Raw genomic sequence first — 14,261 nt, forward strand, 5'->3', positions numbered from 1 at the left:
GGGAGGGTATCTCTAAAATCCTTTCAGAGGGTCTACAAATTCAGTTAGAAATAAAAACTAATATGGTAATATATATATATAGGTAATATGACCGACATAAATAAAAACTCTTTGAGGATAGATGCTCAATAGCATGTTTTAATAACATAAAAGGATATTGAGAACAAAAGTCTGAAAACACTGATATTCTAGGCAACTTTCAGAGTGGAAAATTTCTCTGCCAATGGAAGTTGGCATTTTCTAGACAATTTATAGTGTCAGAGAGCCATCTGAAAGATTTATTGATTTGCCCAGGTCACAGGGCCATGTGAACCAGTTCCTCCTGCTTCTGAAGTCTGCACTACCTACCAGACCATCTTACCCTATTATAATTGGCCTTCTTGATTCTATTCTCTACTTCAGAAACCATCCTTCATACTGCTGCCAAAATCATCTCCCTAAGGCACAGAGCTGATGTTATTTCTCTGCTCAAAGAACTTTCAACAACTCCCTGATCTTTATTCAAGGTGTCCCAAAAGTGTCAGTGCCATTTTAAGCTACTAAATTTTAAAATTTTGAACTAAAATTAAAACAGCACTGACACCTTTGGGACCAAGTGTTGTACTAACCCTTAACTAAGACAAACTCATTAACATGAGATTTAAGACCCTTGACAAGCCGCTTCCCAAAGTTATTTCCCTTTGAAAGCTCCATGGTCCCAGTCAAAATGAACAAGCTGTTTCCTGATCTCTGCCCTGTTTTTCCCACTCTAAGACCAGGAATGTACTCCCTTGGCATTTTTGCCTCTCAATATCCTTATCTTCATTCTTCCAGGCTCAGCTCAGGTACCATGTGTTCTGCAAAGCTTTCTGATTCCCTCCAGCAGTCACTACTTTCTCCACCCTCAATTTCTGACTTATTTGCGTGCACATTTTTAACACAATTCCTCTTGTAGTAGAATGTAAGCTGTCTATCCCTAGTACATAGCTAATGGTAGATGCTTGTGTTTATTGAACTGAAATGAGTCCAGGGATGCCTGAATTCAAGTCAATTAAGTATTTATTAAGTATCTACTATGTGCTAAGCACCAGAGGTAAAAACACAAAAGGAAACAGTCCCTACTTGCATTCTATTTAGGGGAAAGCATGTACATCAGTAAGAAATCAATGCAAAGTAATTTTTGGGTGGGAGGGCACAGAGCTAGTAAAAAGCATAAGTTTATTAAAAATAGATATTCCAGAAGGCAGGATGAAAGGATTGGCGAGATATACTAGAGACATGGGGACTGGTGTGAATAGATATGATAGAGCAGGGAATGGTGGTGAGGAACTGAACATAAATTACAGTACAGATTGCCATGAATTTCACAGCAACAAAAGTAAGATTGATCATTCTCTGGAAGCAATGGAAAAGGGAAGGGAGGAATAGGTTTATGTCAACAGAGTAGATACCCAGTCCCTGGTTCTGTTTGACTGGTAAGTGTGGTGCTGGGTCCAGGTCTGAAGTATCTTCAGAAGCAGCTAAGTAGCACAGTGAATAGAACACTAGCCCTGGAGCCAGGAGGACCCAAGTTCAAATTTGTTTTCAGACACTAGCTATGTGATACTGGGCAAGTCATTTAATTCTGCCTCCCCCCATCAAAAAACAAAAAAGATTTAAGAAAAATGTCCCATTCTCTACTCTATACCACTGCCAGAGAGGCTTGCCTAGCAAGCCTAGGAATAGATGGAGTTTTCCTTAAAATGATAAGTATCTAAAACCATTAGCATGTAATAGAGATAAACTAGAAGCATTCTCAATAAGATCGGGGGTGAAACAAGGTTACCCATTATCACCATTACTCATATATACATATATATACACATATATATTGTACTAGATATATAGTACTTTTTTGCTCAAGAATCTACAATGGTTCCCTATCATCTACTAGGTCAAATCCAAATCATCTCTATTCTCCAGAAGGGCTTTCTGTTCTAACTAAACCCATCTTCTCACTGTTACTTCAAGTATGTCATACCAGTATTTCCAAAACAAACTCTTTCCCTTCCCCTCTACAATATGCTTTCTTCAACATTCATATACCACAACTTATTCGTATCCTTTGCCCATTTATCAATTGGAGAATGGCTTGATTTCTTATAGAGTTAATTCTCTATATATTTTGGAAATGAGGCCTTTATCAGAACCTTTGATGGTAAAAATGTTTTCCCAGTTTATTGCTTCCCTTCTAATCTTGTCTGCATTAGTTTTGTTTGTACAAAAGCTTTTGTGTGATATAATCATAATTTTCTATTTTGTGATCAATAATGATCTCCAATTCTTCTTTGGTCACAAATTCCTTCTTCCTCCACAGGTCTGAGAGATAAACTAATCTCATTCTTTATGCCTATATCATGAACCCATTTTGACATTCTTTGTATATGGTGTTAAGTGTGGGTCAATGCCTAGTTTCTGCCATATTAATTTCAAATTTTCCCAGCAATTTTTGTCAAACAGTGAATTCTTATCCCAAAAGCTGGGGTCTTTGGATTTGTCAAACACTAGATTATTAAAGTTATTGACTATTTTGTCCTGTGAATCTAATCTATTCCACTGATCAACTAGTCTTTCTTATATGCTTTCTTAAATGCCCAAATCAAGGCTCATTTTTCAAGACTTGTGCAGGAGGTATGTATATATAGAGACAGATATTTATCTATATTTTTATACATACAGCAGTAAGCTGGTTATCTATTAAGAGCAAATTTAATGGACTGGGATGGGATGATATTCCATGATTCCACGAATGTCTTAAGAACCAAAGAAAGGCCTCAAATAGATTATATAAAGGATTTTTGGAAACATAGACAAGAATCAGACAAAATCAGAAGCCAAGGACAGAGAAGTGGAAAATCTTCAAAGAAGGCTGTACCTGCACTGATAAATCCATGATTTCATCTAAGGGCACAAGCACAAAAAAAAAATTTTAAAAATTTAAACATTATAATTGCACTAATGGGCTTCAATAGATAATCGAGTTTAAAATTAAAACACCACCATCTTTTTAAAAATACCTGGGAACAAGGAGTGAACAGAGGCTTATGTCTATATAAAAAGCAGCCAAAATAAATATATATACTTAAATAGCTTTAGAAAGCTTGCCTTAAGTGTATTGATGCATTAAGTGAATTGGCTATCTCCTTGCAAGGTCTTCGCTGTGTCTCTTCTTTCCTCATGGGATTTTAACTTATGACTTAAAATTGGAGCCAATTTTCTGATTTAACCTCATACCCATCCCTGTTTTTCTTAGGTTATTTAGGTTTTTCATTTTTCTGTCATAATGGAGGCAGTTAGGAGAGAGTTAAAATAAATTTTTGTGAAAAAATTTGTGTTGTCTAAGATCCAAGAAAAGGATCGGTAAGATGATGGCAGCAAGAAATTCATAATAGACCTAGAATATACACTTATGGAAGATATCCAGTTGGATGTTTCTAAATCATTCCCTTAGTAATTTTCTTCAATCCTTCTAGGATTCATTATTTTAATCAGCCTTGAGGTTCCTCCATCTTTACAAACCAAGACCTTTTTATGCCTTGGATCATTATTTTTGAGTTAATCTGACTTATAGATATTCTAAAGACAACTTCTTCACCCTTGGTTCTCAGGCAACAATACAAGACTGGATCTTATCGAACATCTTTCATGCTTGGTCTACCACAAGCTACCAGACAAGGCAGTCCATTACCTTAGTCTGAGTAGCTAAGGTCACTACCTCCAAGCCACAGTGAGATAGCACAAGGCTTTAGCACAAGTTGCTCAAGCATTAAATATATAAACTTGAAACTACAAAATGGCTCTAGAAAGTCAGACTGACTTAATAACAAGGCAACAATAAAATCTGCAGACTCTCAATTGCTTCAAGTGTCCTAATCAAAAACCATTTCTTCTCTTAGGTATGACTTTCTGCACAGAAAGTTATCAATTCACAGAAAGGCAGATAATAATGACTTTAGGGTGAAGCATGGATATCCAATTGTCAGAAAGAAAAAATTAGACCATCTCTGATCCAAATTTTTCCTTTGATTTCACCAGCATGAGAAATTTCCATTTTGGAAGCCTTTTCTGCCATTATAGATCAGCAAATCCCAAGGGAGGCACAGAGTTTGAGTGATGCAACCTACATCTTCCACGGTCCAAAGTTTGTCCTCTTTCTAACATAACATGGCCCCAAATAATAAATTAGTAGAAAGTACTGATTTCAGTCAGGAAATCCAGCCTCTGTGACCCTGGGCAAGTCCCTTAACTTAGTAGTAGTACCCCAGGCAACTCATAATCATAATTTGCAAAGCACATACCCTGAATCAAGAGGGAGTAGTCCCAGTGGGAATTCTCCACACAGGTGCCTTTTACTCCTATGGAGTTTAACAAGCAAACAAAAGAGTTTCATAGTTACTGAACTAATATTTCAGAGGCGAATGTTCAACCAAGCTTTTTCAACTAAGCAAGTGTGCTTTGCTTTCATTCATTTACAAACCAATATGGCACCCTAGCCAATCATTCAATTCTAATCATAAGACATGATAGGAAATAGAGACTGAAGTGATTTCATTGTGGCCAGAAGCTCCCAATGAGGAAATTCTCTTTATAAGTGCAGCACTCTTTCTGGTATACACTGTATAGTCTTGTCTCTTGTATATACTTATATATAAAAGATACAAGGTATACAGTGTGTGTGTGTGTGTGTGTGTGTGTGTGTGTGTGTGTGTATATATATATATACACATATATTAATATTATTTATACTTGTATAGTCTGTATAGTTGCCTGGGACACTGAGTAAGTGGCTTGCCTAAGGTCACACAAACAGGATAGTGTCACCTTTCATGATAGTCATCTACTATTCTCCACAACCTCCTGAAACTGGTATTAATATTTTATATAGCATATAAACATGTAACATATTACTCCACAAGAACCACCCAAATATAATTAGAGTGGATAAGAGTTAGGCAAAAAATAGTCCTTCCCCTTTAGTGAATGGGCAATATAAGCATAGAAGGTATTCTCTAGCAGAAGTTAAAAGAATTAAATTCAATAGATTTTAAAGACTTCAGTTCAAGATATACTGGAACCACCAAAGCAAACACTGTCTACATTGACTTTGTGACAAATCATGGATAGGATTTAAAGCTAAAAGGGACCTTAGAGCTTATCTGGCCCAAACCCCTTATTTAGAGATGCTATAACTGAGGGCAAGATTGTGTAACATGCTCAAGGACATACAGTAAGTGATAGTGTCAGGTTATACATCCAGGTCCTAATACCAAAATTAATACAAGACTATTTACCCCATTTCTTCACATTTTCCCAAAGCAATCTACCCACAGCTCTGTGTCTGTCAATGTCCATCATTTTCATATATCTAAATTTTCAAATTTAATTTACGTATGTCCCTAGAACCTAAGTGAGTAAGAATTGGGATTTTTTTTGGCATTTGTATCACCAGTACCCAGCACAGTTCCTGGCACACAGTAGGCCCTTAAATGCTTATGGAATTAATGATAGTTCCTATCCTCAAGAAGCTCAAAATCTAGTTGGTGAAGTCAATAGGTCAAAGTGTTCACTTTGTCTTTCTAGTCTTTATGGTTTTTTATTCAACTCAAAAGAAAATAAAAATCCAAGAAAACAAATGAAAAAAAAACCATCCAATCTGAATTCTGTGTAATTATAATGATCAAATCTGGTTCCAAAAATGAAATATGAGAATACACCTACCTCCTTTCTTTGAGGAAATGAGAGGCTTTGGATAGGGAAGATGTGTAGATTGTCAGACTTGACCAATACTTCCTTCTTCCTTCTTCTTCGTTATGAGATGATTTTCTGAATAGGGAGGAATAGAAAGAGATATGAATATAATGTAAAAACAAAAGATAACAAAGTTGGAAAAAAAAGTTGAGTCATAAATATGATTTTCAGTTTTCAAGATGGTTGTCTACTCCCTTATACCCCAGATGGCTTGGCCTGGCCTACCTTACTTTAATATGAACTGAAATCAAGCAGCATTCCCAGGATTGACTATTGAATATTCTATAGCAACCAAGTGACTTTTTATAGTGAATTAAATGTCAGTCAGACATTAAGAATTTGCTCCATTCCAAGCACAGGGGATAAAAAGTCTTAAAATCTGCCCAAGGTCACATTCCAAATAGGGAGGCAATATGCAAAAAAGGACATACAAAAGCTATGTACAATGTAAATGGAAGGCATCTTTTTAAAGCTTCATTTCTATTTGGTCAATAGACCCAAGGATACAACATCTATTTTGACTTGCTTTCCCAGAAGACTTCTGGACTGCAGACAAAGAAAACTTAAGTGAGACTTGTCTTTGAATAGTAAGTAATAGTAAATAATATAACAATTAATAAATAGTAAGTAACAGTAAACTCTCTCCAAAGTGCCTTTTTTTTTTTTCATCAAATGTCTTAGATTGGATCACAGTGGGTCAATTCCTAAATTACTCCACTTTGCTATCATTCTTGTCCAGAAATCCAGTAGCTACTTCTTTGACCTTTAGCTTCTAGTTGCCTTTCTCCTGAACGTAGAATCCATGAATGTGTGACTGCTTTCTTTTCTAATTCTAATTCTACAAAAATCTTAATAAAAGCATAATGCTCAGAAGGGTTCCACAGGCTTCCCCATACTGTCAAAGGTATCTGTGGCACAAAAGGGCAGTTAGGTAGCACAGTGCATAGTGCCCTGGCTTTATGCTCAAGAGGACCTAAGTTCAAATTCGGCTTTAGACTACTAGCTTTTAGACTTTACTAGCTTTGATTTTACATATGATTTATATATTTATATGTGATATTATGTGGTTTTAATATATTAGCATGCTTTATAAAGGTGTGTTATATAATATAGGAGTAGATAACAAAACAGTGATTTCCCCATGTTATAATTACCCTTTTTCAAAAATCACAGTACCAACTCTACATGAAATCTGGAAAACATTTTTCCCCTCTATCATTTACACAAAAAAGCCATTTCCTTTTCTTCCCTGGACCCCATCTACCCTCCCCTACCTCGTGTGTATTTATAATTAAATGTTTTCCTTGCATAGCAACCAGGATTGTTTATCTTGAGGACAAACAGCTTGCTACTCCTCAATAGGGTATCACTAGATTATAATGTGACTGATTTGTGAGCTAGGTATGTCTATTTCTGATATCATACTGACTGGGAGACTATGGGCAAATTATTTGTTTTCAATGCTCTTGGTATTTCTAAGGTTATAAACAGTACAGAAGGTATGCACTTGTATCTTAAGATAATTAAAACTCTACAAATGAGAGGAGGGGTCCAATCTCCATTATATCAATTACAAGTCACTTCCAGTCTTGGGCTGTGTGTTTAAAATGGGGGTAACACCTTTTCTATCTTATAAGGGTATGGGGAAAAGTAAACCTTCAAGTGCTTTCAAAATTGGGGTTATTATTTTATTTTGATAATGATATTATTTTATTTTCTTCCCCATTGGAAAATTTATTTTTTTCCTATTTATCCTTTGTTCTCTCCTTTGCATTTAGCTTCCTGTAACTCCCTGTCTCACAGGAGGTATAGTAGCAAAAGAACAAAAATAAAATGGAAATCTGGTTATTTGGGCTAAAGGAATATTATGTCAGATCTCATTTCTATTTATTTTACATTCTTTATTTGAGCTTTACATCTTGGGCTGGCTACTCCATTTCTGTTCTTGGTGGCTTAACAATGAGGCTTTATTCTAGCATTTTCCCTGCACCAACATTAGCTTCTCAGTGGGCTCATTTCAGCTCCCAAGTAATGATCCCTTGAAAGCTTTTCTATTCTCTTTTTAAAATTTTTTTCCAGCTCATTGGCCATTTTAACCACTGTTGAGTCATTTCATCTGAGTCACGACTGGCTGTGGTACAGGGCCCAACAGAGCTTCCTCAAACCGCACCTGGTTGGAGTGAAGCTATTGCCAAGGAATATGGACCTCTAGGCTCTATGCCCATCAATTTGCCAATCAAGGATATTAAAGTGGATTTATTTTAAAAGGGAAAGGCCTTGATTCTCTTTCCTCTTCCCTATTTATCTCTCTTCTTCGAGTCATCTCTCTTCTCCAATGAGTCATAAAATTCTAGAGCTTTCACTACTCATACTGATGTCTTTAGAAGTTGCAGAGCATCCTATGAATCAGTTTCCCAACCCCCTGAGGATGAAAATGGTTTGGCTTATGTAAGGGCTTCCCATTTTGTTCTTAAGTACCTGCCCTGACATTTCTTCTACCTTTGAATCACTTCCTCTTTTGAAGGAGTAAATTATCCCACAGACCAGAAACATTAATCCCAAATATTATGCTTTTTACATATGAGAATACTATTTATCCACTCTAATTTAAGATAGTGGGGATAATTTGTTATAAAAACATTTCAATGTGCCCACTGTGGAACCAATGGCAGGTATTTGCCAACAGGGCTCTGAGTGGCAAGGAAACAGGATACAAGCCCTGGGGATCTGGTACAGATGGTGAGCTCCAGGAGTAGAAAGCCTCAGAAAGGAAATATGGAAGAGAATCAAAGATAAATTCTGCCAACTTCACCATTATGTCAAGGGTCTGCCTTCTACAATCCCATTGGGCAGCAAAGTGGCAAAGTGGATAGAATGCTGGGCTTGGAATCAGGAAAACTCATCTTCATTTCAGCGGTGCAAGATATCCCAGGCAACATTTTTCCTGAGGCACAGATTTACCCACACAATATGTGTCTACTGCCAACTTCAGTGAAGTTCTCCTTTTGCAAGGATGAAAGCAAAAAGTGATTAACCTCACATCATAAAACAGAACCCAGTTCAGGTACCCTACAAGCGTAATTCCAAGTCACTACGTGATCTAGGTTGAAGACCTTTCAGGATCTCCATTCTTATAGAGGTCAGACTAGATCCAAGTTTTAAAAAATATGAGTCACCACTTCTTATGGAGTCACATAACTGAATGTGGAGGTGACAAAATTATGATTATCAGTAAATGTGTTATTTGCATACCTATTTTATCTATCTATATTCTCTGAGCTGTGTAAAAATTTCTTGAGTGAATTTAGGGGTCACCAGTGAAAAAGTTTAAGCCCTGAACTTTAGGATTTAAACCACAGAGCTCCAACTTTTATGAACCAATGGGCATTTTATGACCAATAGTGGCATTTGGGCTTATCTACCCCTCCTAACACCCCCAGTGACACTTGTAGGGGGGCCATGTTCTCCTCCCCCAGTCCCTTCCTATCACTTCTTCTACTATCATCCTATTCTTTCTCTATCTCTCGCCCCCAAACCCCATCTATTTCAGAGATAAGGCAGAGCCAGGTTTAAGATTCTGGCATTCTTCTTCCCAATAGTTGCTATTCCTTGCATTAGAACAATGAATTACAGACTTAAAAAAAAAAAAATCCTCCTTACTAGCCAGTTTCACCATCCTATACTATTTATTGAGTAATTTTCCTTTCTTTTATGCAACCTCAGCTAAGTCTCTTGATTTGCATCTCCAAATAACAAAGAAAGTTATTCTTCCAGTGAATTACCAGCAAATTCTATTATTTTCCTCACAGATATCATGGGAACTTACACACAGAAAGACTCTTAGAAATCTCATTCTGTCATTCTACATGAGGAAACTGAAATTCAGGAAATTTAACTGAATTATCCAGTAATTGAAATTGATGTGCATCCTTTTCCTTCCTCAGCCCCAACCCCAAATCTGTATTCTGTGACATCTATGTACAATTCAATTTTTATTCCCAATATTGTGAATTTGGAGAGTGGAAGGACTTTAGAAACTAATCTAATCCAACCATTTTATTTTGCCAGTTACTGATGTTAAATGATTTGTCCCAAGATCATATAGTTAATTCTGTCCAGGCAGAATTCAAACCAGGTCTCCAACTTCAAATCTAATAAAATTTTCACTGTCTTGGGGTATTTGCCCTAGAGAATATAAGCAAAGGCAGCATGCTATAATAATAGCACCACTGGCTTTGGAGTTCAAATAATACATGAAAGTTTATGTCTTAGCTCTGTCATTTACACCCTGTGGGAACTTAGATAAATTTTCATTTCCTCTTTATGGAGATCCATTTTCTCCTATTTCTTCTGACTCAAAAAAATCTATGATCTCAAATGAAAACTGGAAAAGGTAGCTAAGAAGGCAGCACCTTCAATTTCACAATCATCTGTTTCTCTATAGGGTGGAGGACAAGAAAAAACATCAGATGTGTTGAGTTACAATTGAAATGCTCTATTTCATCACTGTTCAGAAGCCATCTAGACTAAATATTTGGAAATTCTGTTCAGTTAAGCAAAATGAACTTCTCCCAACTACTTCCTTCTGGGTTTCTTAAATATTCACAAATAAATCTAATCAGAAGCAGTGGAAAGCAGAATGCTGCCTGGAAGTTAAGAGGGTTGCTCTACTCCAAGGTTAGGAAGTTGGCCAGTGACTCAGTAAGGAGGGGAGCTCTGCCAGCTGGGTACTTTTATTATTATTATTTTAAAGACCTAAGACTCATAGGAATACAATCAGTCCCTAATTAGTCCTCCCACACACAGAGGGCCATACCTCCCCATCCAATTTGTTCCACACCCTATTGAGGGGTGCCCTTTAAAGACCTTCTCCTTCAAGGCTCCCCAAAATGTACAATTATCATAATGGGGCAAGTGCACACAGTGTGATTTGCCCTAACTCTAATCCCCACTATCCTCAATACAATGATCCCAAAGTGAATTTCCTTGAAGCCTGATTTAGCTGTAATCCATTAAAACAATGCATGAGGAAGGGTCTTCTAGGTTAGGGTTTCTTAAACTTTTTCTACCCCTTTTTACCCAAGAAATTTTTATGTGATCCCGGATATATAAGTATAAAACATTTACTGAGAATAAATCATAATTCAGCTAGGAGATTTTAGAATTCTTCAAGTATTTGGAGGGCTTTCAGGAAGGAACAATCAATTTGTTCCATTGCCCTCATGAGATTGGAACCAGGAGAAAAAGATGGCAATCCATAGAGGAAGTAAGCTTCACGGTCAGAATAAACTTACTTCCTAACAATTAAAGCTGTCCTAATGTGGATACACCTTCCTCAGAAAGAGGTAGGGTCTCCCTGCTTTATCCAAGAAGGTACAAGACAAGTTTGCAATAGCGGGGAATTGCTTTTATTTTATTTTTGGTCTTTTCTTTGTATTCCCTGCGCTTAGCACACAATATGTATTTAATAAATCCTAGAGATCAGTGCCGCTTAATGGAAAATATCCCAGGCAACATTTTTCCTGAGGCACAGATTTACCCATACAAACCGGGTTCTAACTCTTCATAAAGGGGAGGCAATACTCAAAAGCTGTCAGCGTCCACCCAACTGTGAAGGGAAGGTGTGAGGGAGGACGATGGAGAGACCAGAAAGGGAACTGAATCTTAGTATAATGTTGGTTTCTATGAAATGTTTCCCTTTATTGGGCTGAATTAGGCTAGTGGGAAGTTAGACCAGCTTAGGTCCGCAGCGTGATCTAAAGCAGCTGTGGCCTGACAGCTGTCGGCCTGCGCAGGGAACACTGACTCACCACAGGGACAGCTTCCACGTCAGTGACACCTCCTCCTTCACCTGGGCCAGTCAAGAGGCGGGATTCTGCACTTGGCCTTGGCACGGAGGAACAAATTAAAGGGGGCTCAAGGCCGACGTTTCACACGGCAAAATCTAGCCGGCTCTCCCGACCCTTGTTCCCCCCCTCCTTCGAAAATCCTACAAACTTTGGAAAGCAAACCCAGAACAAGAGAGAAAGTGAGCGCTCTGCTTCGCTCCCAGAGGCGTGTGTCTGCTTGGGAGGCTGCTCTAGCGCATTCGCTAACAGCTGTCCCGGGGCCCTGGAGGAAGCAGATGGAGTCCTTCGTTCGCGAGCCCCCCAACACAATTTAGGCAGGGCGGAGAAATGGGGAGCGGGGAGGTTAGGCAGCCCGGCTGGAAGGCGGGGAGAGGAGAAACTTGGAAAGAAAAATAAGGCGAAATACCCCGCAAAGCCCTAGATGTTGCTTTGTAGACTTATTCCTAGTGTCCTAGGGAAGCACAGGACACCACGGGGCACAAGATACCCCATTGCCCAGGCATTCTGCCCTGTCTCCCTGGAAGATCCGGTGTCTCCCATCTCCTCCTAACTGCCCTTTCCCCCGGCCAGTCTCATTAGCAGCATGAAGGGAGCGCTGCTTTGACATTTCCAATTCCCACGTTGACCGGGATTTTGCATAGACCCTTATCCCCACAAACCCCTACAACCTTTTCCCCCCTAGCCTCCCAAAACACTCCTGGTTCCTACAGCTTCTCGTGACCCCACTTTGCTCCCCAGTAGCGCGGAATTCTTACGGGGCCACATCGCTCCTCATCATAGTCCTCCTCGGGAACTATGGTCGCCCCCTCTCACAACCCCCCCAAACCCCAAATGCCCTTTCAACCTTCCCGAAATCTTTAAACCCTCAAGCCATCTACGAAGTCCGGGGTCACCCCCAACTCCCACTGATCTCTCCGCTCTCAAACCCGAAATCTGCTTCTCCATCTCCCCCCCCACCAATCCTCTGTACCATTGCCTGGGCTGGACAGGTCCCTCTTCCCGCCCCCCACCGCACTGCGCTACGCTGGCTCCAGGCCGAGTGAGCCGGGCAGGGCAGCCCATCTCCCACCTTCCGGCTGCGGCATCGGTTTCGAGCCTGGCTTACCGCGGCGGGATGGCCCGGCAGGCTGCTTCCAGTTCCCACGGCCGCAGCAGCAGCAGCACCCAGGTTCTCCCAATGCGCACCGCCCGCAAGCCCAGCTGTCAGTCGGCCGAGTTCCTCCGTACTGCGCAAGCGCCTAGGCTGAACCCCTTTTCGCAGGAAGCCAGCCAGTGCAGGAAAGAAGGCGTGGGGACGGAGGAGGGAACAGTGGAGTAGTAAATGGTCTCGTGTCACATGATTGGGGGAGGTGCCAAGATTCTGAGGCTGGGACTCACCTGCTGATGTGTCCCGCCCCTTGCCCCCTCCCCGGTTCTTCTCCGGTTATTAATAACATGTTATAAAAATTAATACCATTTCTCTAACTCTTTTCACGTCTGCCCTGTCTTTTCTGCCACCAACCCTTTCCCAGTTTCTAATTACCGACCCCTGCAAGAGTCTATGGGGCTGGATAGAGCACCAGCCCTGAATTCGGGAGGACAAGAATTCAAATCTAGCCACAGACACTTAACGCTTTCTAGCTGTGTGACCCTAGGCAAGTCACTTAACCCCAACTGCCTCAGAGGAAAAAAAAGAGTACATAGGGTTTTGGTCTTGAAATGAAGAAGAGGGGTTCAAATCCTTCGAAAGGAGCAAAGCACTATCCTACATTTTTGTGCTTGTTCTGCAAAATGAGGGGTTTGGTCTTCTAAGATAGTCCTAAGTCTACCTGCTTCATCAATCCATCTTTCCCACAGTTCTCAGATCGATTTCCTTGCCTTGCCTTCCTTTGCTACCTACATGTCATTCATCTACTCTGTTACCCTCACAAACGGTTCCTTACTGCATACCAGGTAAAACTTAACAGTTCAAGACTAGCCACTCTCTTGTGCTATCCTACCTTTCCAGCCTTATTCTACAGACCAGAGGTCCAGACCATACTCACCCTTCCCTTCCAGCTGGTATTTTTGTAAAATAATAACAATCTAATGTCTTTCTTCTTCAGGATGTTTCCTGTTCCTGGAATGCTCAGAGAACTGTCACTCCTCCTTATGTTCACCTCTTGAATTGAATATCATTTTCTCCAGGAAATCTGTCTTTCCCCTGGTTTCCCTCTGGCTTTATCTATCTGGCTCCTCCCCTTGGATAGCCCCACTAGTATTATTGTTATTGTTGTTGAGTAGTATCCTACTCATTTGGGGTTTTCTTGGCAAAGATACTGAAGTGGTTTGTCATTTCCTTCTCCAGCTCATTTTTTGCAGGAAACTGAGACAAACTGAGGCAAGCAGGGTCACACAGCTAGTGAGCTGATTTGAACTCAAGAAGATGAGTCTTCCTGCCTCCAGGATAAGTTATCTGTGCTATCTAGCTATCCACTTAGCAAACACTGTACACCAAACATTTTATATATGTATATATATATATAGTATACGCCAAACATTAAGCATTAGTACTAAGATAAAATTGAAAGTCCCAATCTCAAGTAATATGCATTTTATGGAGAGAAACAATACATACACAAATAAGTAAATATAAAATTAAATAAAATTTAGTTGGGGAAAACTGCT

The 14,261-nt window shown here is 39.5% G+C and overlaps 1 protein-coding gene across 5 annotated transcripts in view; it reads right to left on the minus strand.

The window, feature by feature from the left end:
* KIAA0513 (KIAA0513 ortholog) overlaps positions 1-12,896 on the minus strand; it is a 56,035-nt gene extending 43,139 nt beyond the window's left edge. For 2 of the 5 annotated variants that reach the window (XM_031950182.1, XM_031950185.1), the window contains exons 1-2: positions 12,721-12,896; positions 5,737-5,841 (exon numbers count right to left, since the gene is read on the minus strand). The gene's annotated coding sequence lies outside the window, so the exon portion shown is untranslated. Of the gene's footprint in view, positions 1-5,736; positions 5,842-8,578; positions 8,775-12,684 lie in introns of those variants that run through there. The other 3 variants (XM_031950183.1, XM_012540345.3, XM_031950184.1) reach the window with 3 other exon arrangements.
* Between the last annotated feature and the right edge of the window lie 1,365 nt (positions 12,897-14,261).

The sequence above is a fragment of the Sarcophilus harrisii genome, chromosome 2 (assembly GCF_902635505.1).
Source record: "Sarcophilus harrisii chromosome 2, mSarHar1.11, whole genome shotgun sequence".
Lineage (NCBI taxonomy): Eukaryota > Metazoa > Chordata > Mammalia > Dasyuromorphia > Dasyuridae > Sarcophilus > Sarcophilus harrisii.